Source organism: Phodopus roborovskii, unplaced genomic scaffold (genome assembly GCF_943737965.1).
Source record: "Phodopus roborovskii unplaced genomic scaffold, PHOROB, whole genome shotgun sequence".
Lineage (NCBI taxonomy): Eukaryota > Metazoa > Chordata > Mammalia > Rodentia > Cricetidae > Phodopus > Phodopus roborovskii.
In genome coordinates, this window is record NW_026126986.1 from 585568 (window position 1) to 593098 (window position 7531).

Sequence of the window (7531 nt, forward strand, 5' to 3'; positions counted from 1 at the left end):
CTGCCAGATGGGTAAGATAAACCCAAGTGACAACTGGTTGAAAGCAAAAGGCCTGTTGTTTTGAGGTTTGGACTGACCAAGAAAGACTTTCACTTTAGGCCTTCAATCATGGAGATTGGACATAGCTCCTTCTCAAAACTAGAAACTTGATTGGAAGATACAGTAACAGCCTGGGGGCTTTGCCTTGAGACTTTTCCATCAGGCCCAGAGATAAGCAGAATAAAATAGAACTCCTCCTTTAAAACAAGGACGATGCTTATGAGAGAATGCTATTGTCTGGGGCTAGGTCCTTTGTGTAGGTGTTATTTCAGATCCTGAGACTACAACTCTTACTCCTGTTAACTTCCTAGAAGTCTCCCATTTCTTTCAATTTCTGCCTGGAAGTAGTAAGAGGAGGCACTTCTTCATAAGAAGTTTATATAGAAAATTACACAGGTTAAGCCAAGACCTCTCTGCCTTGGGTTTCTCTTTCTTTGTTCTGACTTTCCTACCTTCCTCATCTTTTGGCCTATCTGTGTCAGGACCTGTCAATAAAGTGTGACCTGCTGTTTCATGTTACTGGTGTATTATGAAATAATTATGGTACTATCTTTTCTGTTGAAGTCTTTCATTGTCTTACTGGCCCTGACTTTCAGTTTCCTGAAAGCTGTCATCTGATCTTGGAAGAACTTAAAAATGGCAGCATTGTGAAATGCAAAATATGTCTTAGCAGCCAGACAGTGATGATGAATACCTTTAATCCCTGCCCTCAGATGGCACATTCTGTTAATTTGAGACTAGTGTGCTATAGAGAGCTAGCTCCACTACAACTAAGACTATGCACAGGGAAACCAGGGAAACATGTCTCAAAAAAAATCTGTTGTAGGCTTTCTCCTCTTTGAACATTAATGAGAGATGGTTGCATGCTATCATTACATCTTTATTTACCTCTTTAGTATATGGAGTATTTCTCATTGGAAAGGCAAATCTAGAACAGGTTTACTCCCAGCATTTTAGAATTAAGTTTCTCAGACATGGTCTCTCAGTGACAACGGTTGTTTGACCCCAGTATGTTGCCATCCAGAGCAATGTGCTTTCATTAAATTAAGGGACTGTATGTCCTCAGAAGGTACAACTTTTTGTTTTGTTTTGTTTTGTTTATGTTTTTGGCTTTTTCACTAACCACCTTAAACACCTAATTTGAGGATACCATTATTTTTAAGGAAATACTTAATAAAAAGGGCTCATTAATCTGTAATCCTGCACATTGCTTTAAAATATAATCCACTTCTACATCACAAATAATGTCAATGACAGGATAAAAATGACCCCAGTGTTTTAAAATTGTCCATATGAGTCATGAAGTAGACTGTCCATTGCACTTAGAGTAAAAAAAAAAAATTGCATGTGGAATATGGATGCTGCATTCGAACCAGAGTAGAAAGAATAGTTTATTACAAGCACTTAAACGAGGAATAGGGTATGATATCAACTGCTGTATCCATCATAAAAAAGCCTTGATTGATGCAATGTGATGGTTTGAATGTGATTGCACCTATAGTCTCATAGGGAATGGCACTTGTAGAAGGAGGAGCTTTGTTGCAGTCACTTTGACATTTTATGAAAAAGAGTACCACTGGTGATGGGTTGTGGGGTTTCCTATGTTTTGGATATGGGCAAGTATATATGATGTCTTACTGTGGCCTGAATATCAAGATGTAGCAAATACCATACTCTTCTTCAAACCATGCTCTCTGCTATGATGAAAATGGACTGAACTTCTGAAACTGTGAGCCATTTCAATTTCCTCTTTTCTTTATAAAATATGGGGAATCTCTTCCTTGCTAGTAGAGTGGTGAGTATCGTATCCCTGCTTATCACTGGGGAGATTGTGGTTGGATTCCCTGACTGGAGGAGTATTACCCAGGGGGGCAGAGAGAGGTGGATCTCTGTGAGTTAGGAACCAGGCCGTTCTACAAGAGGTAGTTCCAGGACCACCTTAAAAGTTACAGAGAAATCCTGTCTTGAAAAACAACAAAAAGAGTTGTGGTGGTCTTGGAACTTATATACAGCAATAAAAATCCTAACTAATGTAGATTCAGTAATTTGCTTCTTTAAATACTCAGGGTGTATTGATTTATCTCATGTGAATGAAGACAGACCAGATTTGTTGGATAAAATATTGAAAAGTTATATTGAGCAGGGTGTAGCTGATGTTGTGATTCCTTTGAGTTTTGCATGGAGTATAGCTACTCCTGCCTTTGCTACCTAGTGCTGGAAGAAACTACTGCAATTCCTTCAGAAAAAGTCTTTTAGTGTTCATCAAGAAGGAAATAAAGGACACCTATTGACTGTTTACCAATTCCTTTGGCTGGAATTTGGAATGCAAATGACGAACAGAATATGTAAGAACTTTGAAGGTGGTGTAGGCACAGTGCAGAAAGAGCTAGGAGAAGGAAGGAACATGAACAATTTATTGCTTTCCATTGGTGGAAATATCAGTGTGGAGCCTACAATCAATTTCAGATGGCTTACAAAATGTCTGACTGGCAATTTCTTGATGTCCATAAAAAATGGCAACCCATAATCTTGATAAAGGACTGATGTGATAATGAAAACAAATTTATGAAATTCTTGTAGAAGGTGCAAAGAAATCCACAGTCCCACAGCATGGTGAGTGTGTAGGCTTCAGATCAGGATTCACAGATCTTCCTAGCTATGGGACAGGAAAGGACCATAAGCCCTGGGCTTACCTGGGCAGTTACCTTTTCCTCTGATCCTCCCTGATTGTAGGTTTCCTTGGGAGATTGAAATCTCCCACTGGGCTGTGGTAGCATACAATTTTAATTCAAGCACTTGAGAGGCAGAAATCTCTCTATCGTTTGAGGCCAGCATTATTTGCAAAGAGAGTTCTAGCACAGGTCCCAAACTACCAGAGAAACCTTAAATGAAAGCCAAAATGAAAAACACAAAATTAACAAACCGAAAAGAAACAAATATCAGAGTTCAGTGTACATGACAAGGTTTCTTTTGGTATATGTTGGGAACTTCAATGAAAAAACTGAAAGTATGCTTCTGGAATTTATGAATATCGCATTCCACATTCAGGTTTGTTTTACATGTTTCACACACAGTTTAGACTCCAGTGGAAATAGGCATTAGCAACCATACTTCAGCAACATGTGATTGCAGCTCTTTGAACTTTGCTCTCTCACTAGCTACCGTTGCATGTTTCAGAAAAGTTGAGTTACTGGGAACAAAAGGAATTTCTAATCTGCATGTGACTCGGGTGTGTATGGTGTTTGGTGCATGGACAGGGCCGTTTCTACAATTTGTGTCATGATACATGTGGACGCAAGCAGATAATCATTCTTTTCTATTATTTTTTGTGTGGGTATCATGGGGCTTGTTTTGCTTAAACCAAAAGGAGCCATGAGAATTTGCAGAACCCTAGCAAGAGATCACCCCTATTTTTAGAGTAAGCTCTAGGCCATGAGGTATCTCTGTTGGTACCTGAAGGGTCAGACCAGAAGAGAGTGAGCATTCTTCTGAATCAATTTTGTGGGAATTGTGAATTCTGTTTATTTATGATCTAAACAACTAGCATGATGGGTAGCTGGTTAACATTGTTCATGATCTTGGTTTACCTGGCTAACTTTCCTCTGGTCTTTTTGATGAAACGTTTATTATATTTTCCAGCTAGTGTTCTTGGCTTTGTCTCTGCATCCCCCTTTATCCTTTCCCAAATATTGTACACAATGGATTTGTTGTATGTTTGAAAGTCACAATGTGTCACCATGTGTACTATTTCTTTTCATCCCTTGAGAATTCTTATTCCAGTTTTTGTAGATTAGAAATCAGATATCCTGTTACAAAATGTTGTGTATTTTCTTTGCATTGTATTTAATTCTCCTGTACATATTGAAGCATCAAGTCACCAATGATTGTATGTTTTAAGTGAGACACTTCAATTAAATACTTTCTTTGTAAGAGTTCCAAAGGTCCAGGGTGTTTCTTCACAGCAATAAAACCTAATTAAGGCAGAGAATTGTACCACTGACTGGAGTATTGCATGGAGGAGAAAGACCCTTTGAATATAACCCACATGGCAAAGGCTTAGTATGTATTATTGATCTTTACAATCATACTGCAATGAAACCCCACACATATAAGAGTATAATAAGTTGTGCACTTTGGAATTTCACATGAGGACTCTGCAAAATTCATATATACATGTATCTTATGAGAACGGTTTAGGTAAAATCTACAGTCAACACCTATTGAGTTACATATAATTCTGGAGTGAAATTTTCTGAGAAGTGTCAACCATCTATTCCAGGATTATGATGTCTTTGTTTTGTTTTCACCTGCAAATGCATGTGGACAAAAGTCCTTTCTCATATCACTCATTCCTTTTCTTTGTTGTTTGTTTGTTTGTTTTTTTGGTATGTTTAGATTTTTTAATTTAATTTAATTTTTTATGTTACATGTCGATATTTGTTCCCTCTCCCTCAATCCCTCCCTTCTTATTTCCCACTCTCCTCCCCTCATATGCCACCCTTACCACCCTCACCACCAATCTCACACTCACAATCAACATGTAGGGCAATGCCATCAAGGTTGGGCCATGTAAAATTGTCAAGTCATTTGAAGTAGGGCCAAGACATTCTCTCCAGTCTCTGGGTCTCCCTGAATGGGGCATGTGCCCGCAATGTCTTTGTCCATCAGGAATACATCCTGGTTACACTGTCTCAGTTCTCTTTGATTGCTCAGACCATGATCCAGAGGGTCTGAGTCACTCCCACATGCTGGATTCAAATTATCATTCTGGGGGCCTGTTAGCTTCTCCTTGTTCAGGTGAGCTGCCTCTTTGTGTTTCATCATCATGGTCTTGTCTTCCCTCTCTGCATCTGGATTCTAGTCTGGCCCTGTGTTTAGTTGTGGGAATTTACTTCTGTTTCCAACAGGTACTAGATGAAGGCTCCATGATGGTGGATAAGTTAGTTGTTTATAACATTATCAGGGAAGGGGAATTTATGGTAGTCTTTCCACTGCTGCTTAAAATGTAAGTTTGCGTCAATCTTGTAGCTTTCTGGACATTTCTTTAGGTTCAGTTTTCTGTTAAAACAAATAAGGGCTCCTCTTTTTTGTTCTCTCTCTCTCTCCCTCTCTGTCTCTCTTTCTTGTCTTCTATTTCCTACCCTTACTCCAATCTTCCTAGTCACATGAACTTTCCAATCCTCTCTTCTTTTTCGTAATTCTTATTCCATTTATTTCACCCCCCCACTTCCCGTGTACTCTGGGGGACTTCTCTCTTACATCACTTCTATGAAGGGCCTCATATGAATCTCTAAGAATACACTTTCTATCTTAGTTGCTCTGGTAGTGTGAATTATAGGTTTGTGGTCCCTTCTCTAGGTGTAAAATCTATATATGAGAGAGCATAACAAGTTCCTCATTTTGTGACTGGTTTACCTCATTCAGGATGGTTTCTTCAAGTGCCATCCATCCAAGTGCCTGCAATTTTAAGATTCCATTATTTTTTTCAGCAGATTGGTATTCCATTGTGTAGATGTGCCACATCTGCTTTTTATTATTTATTTTGTTATTTTACATCTTGATCCCAATTCCCTCTCCATCTCCATCCCTTTTATGCTCTCTGCCCCTAACACATGCACCTGACCACCCACACCTCCCATCCCCCATCACAATTCCACCTGTAGGGTAATGCCATCCAGGTGGGGTCGTGTAACTCCTGTCAAGTAATTTGAAGTAGGAACAGACCTTCCCCTCCAGTCTATAGGTAAACGGAATATCCCTCCATGGGGGATGTGTCCTCAAGATCCCTTTGTGCATCTGGAATACATCCACCCACTGTCTGATGTCTCTTAGACTGCTCAGTCTTTCTAGCTAATACCCATATTCAGGGTTCTGTGTCAGTCCCATGCTGGATTCCCCAGCTATCAGTCTGGGGGCCTGTTAGCTCTTCATTGTTCAGGTAAGCTGTCTTTATGTGTTTCTGCAACCTGGCCTTGTCCTCTCTCTGTACATCTTGATTATAAGTCGACTCAGTGTTTAGATAGGGGTGTATGCTTCTGTTTCAACGAGGTACTAGATGAGGGCTCCACTATGTTGGATAAGTTACTTGTTGATCTCATTATCAGGGAAGGGCATTTATGGTAGCTTTTCCACAGTTGCTCAAATTGTTACTTGGAGTGAGCCTTGTATGACTCCAGACCTTCCTTTACATTCACATTCTCTTCAAGCCAATAATGGCCTTCTCTTTTATGTTATCTCTCTCTCTGTATCCCTCTCTCTTGGTTGCTCTCTCTCCATCTCCCTCTCTCTCTCTCTCTCTCTCTCTCTGTCTCCTGTCTTCTATTCCTACACTGACTCTATCTTCCTTGTTGCACATCCTTCCTCTCTTCCCCCTTAAATTCCCTTTAAATTTCTCCTAGTTCCCTCTCCAATCACTCTCCCTCCACTGTCCATTTCTCTTTCTCTGAGGGACCTTATATGAATGTCTTAGAATACACCTATCCTAGTTCCTCTGGTGGTGTGAAGTATATGCTTGTGATCCTTTGCTCTAGGTCTAAAATCCATATATGAGTACATACATACCATGTTCCCTCTTTTCTGACTGGGTTATCTCCCAATCAGGAAGGTTTTTCAAGTTCCATAAACTAGTCTGCTTTTTTTTTCCCCACAGAGATGTAATCCGTTATGTAGATGTGCCACATCTTCTTTATCCTTTCTTCAGTTGAGAAGGATCTAGGTTACTTCCAGATTCTTTGTGTTACAAATAATGCTGTTATGAACATAGTTGAGCACATGTCTTTTTTGAATGGATATGGATCACTTGAGTATGTGCCTAAGAGAGTGATTGCTGGATCCTGTGGTAAACTAATTACCATTTTCCTGAGGAACCACCATATTGATCTCCAAAATGGCTGTATGAGTTTGCACTCCCACCAGCAGTGGAGTACTGTTCCCTCTCTCCAAATCCTCTATAGTATAAGTTGTCTTTGGTATTTCTAATGACATGAGTAAGATGGTATCTCAAAGTTCTTTTATTTCTCTGATAGCTAAGGATGTTGACCACATTCTTATGTGTCTTTCAGCCTTTTTGATATCCTCTGAGAGTTCTTTCTTCAGTTATGTGCCACATTTTTAATAGGGTTATTTTGTGTTTTGTTGGCTAGTTTCTTGAGTTCTTTGTACATTTTCCAGAGATCAGCCATTTGTTGGATGTAGGATTGGTAAAATATTTTTCCCAGTCAGTGGGCATGCCATGTGTCTTGTCCAAAGTGTCCTTTGCATTACCTAAGCTTTTACATTTGAGGAGGTCCCATTTATTAATTGTTGATCTCAGTGTCTGTGCTACTGGAGTTACGTTCAGAAGCAGTCTCGTATATCAATATGTTCAAGAGTACCTCCCCTACTTTCTCTTCTAAGATAACCAGTGTGGCTGCATTTATGTTGAGGCCTTTGACCCATTTGGACTTGATTTTTGTGCATGGGAAAAGATATGCATCCTTTGCAGTCTTCTACC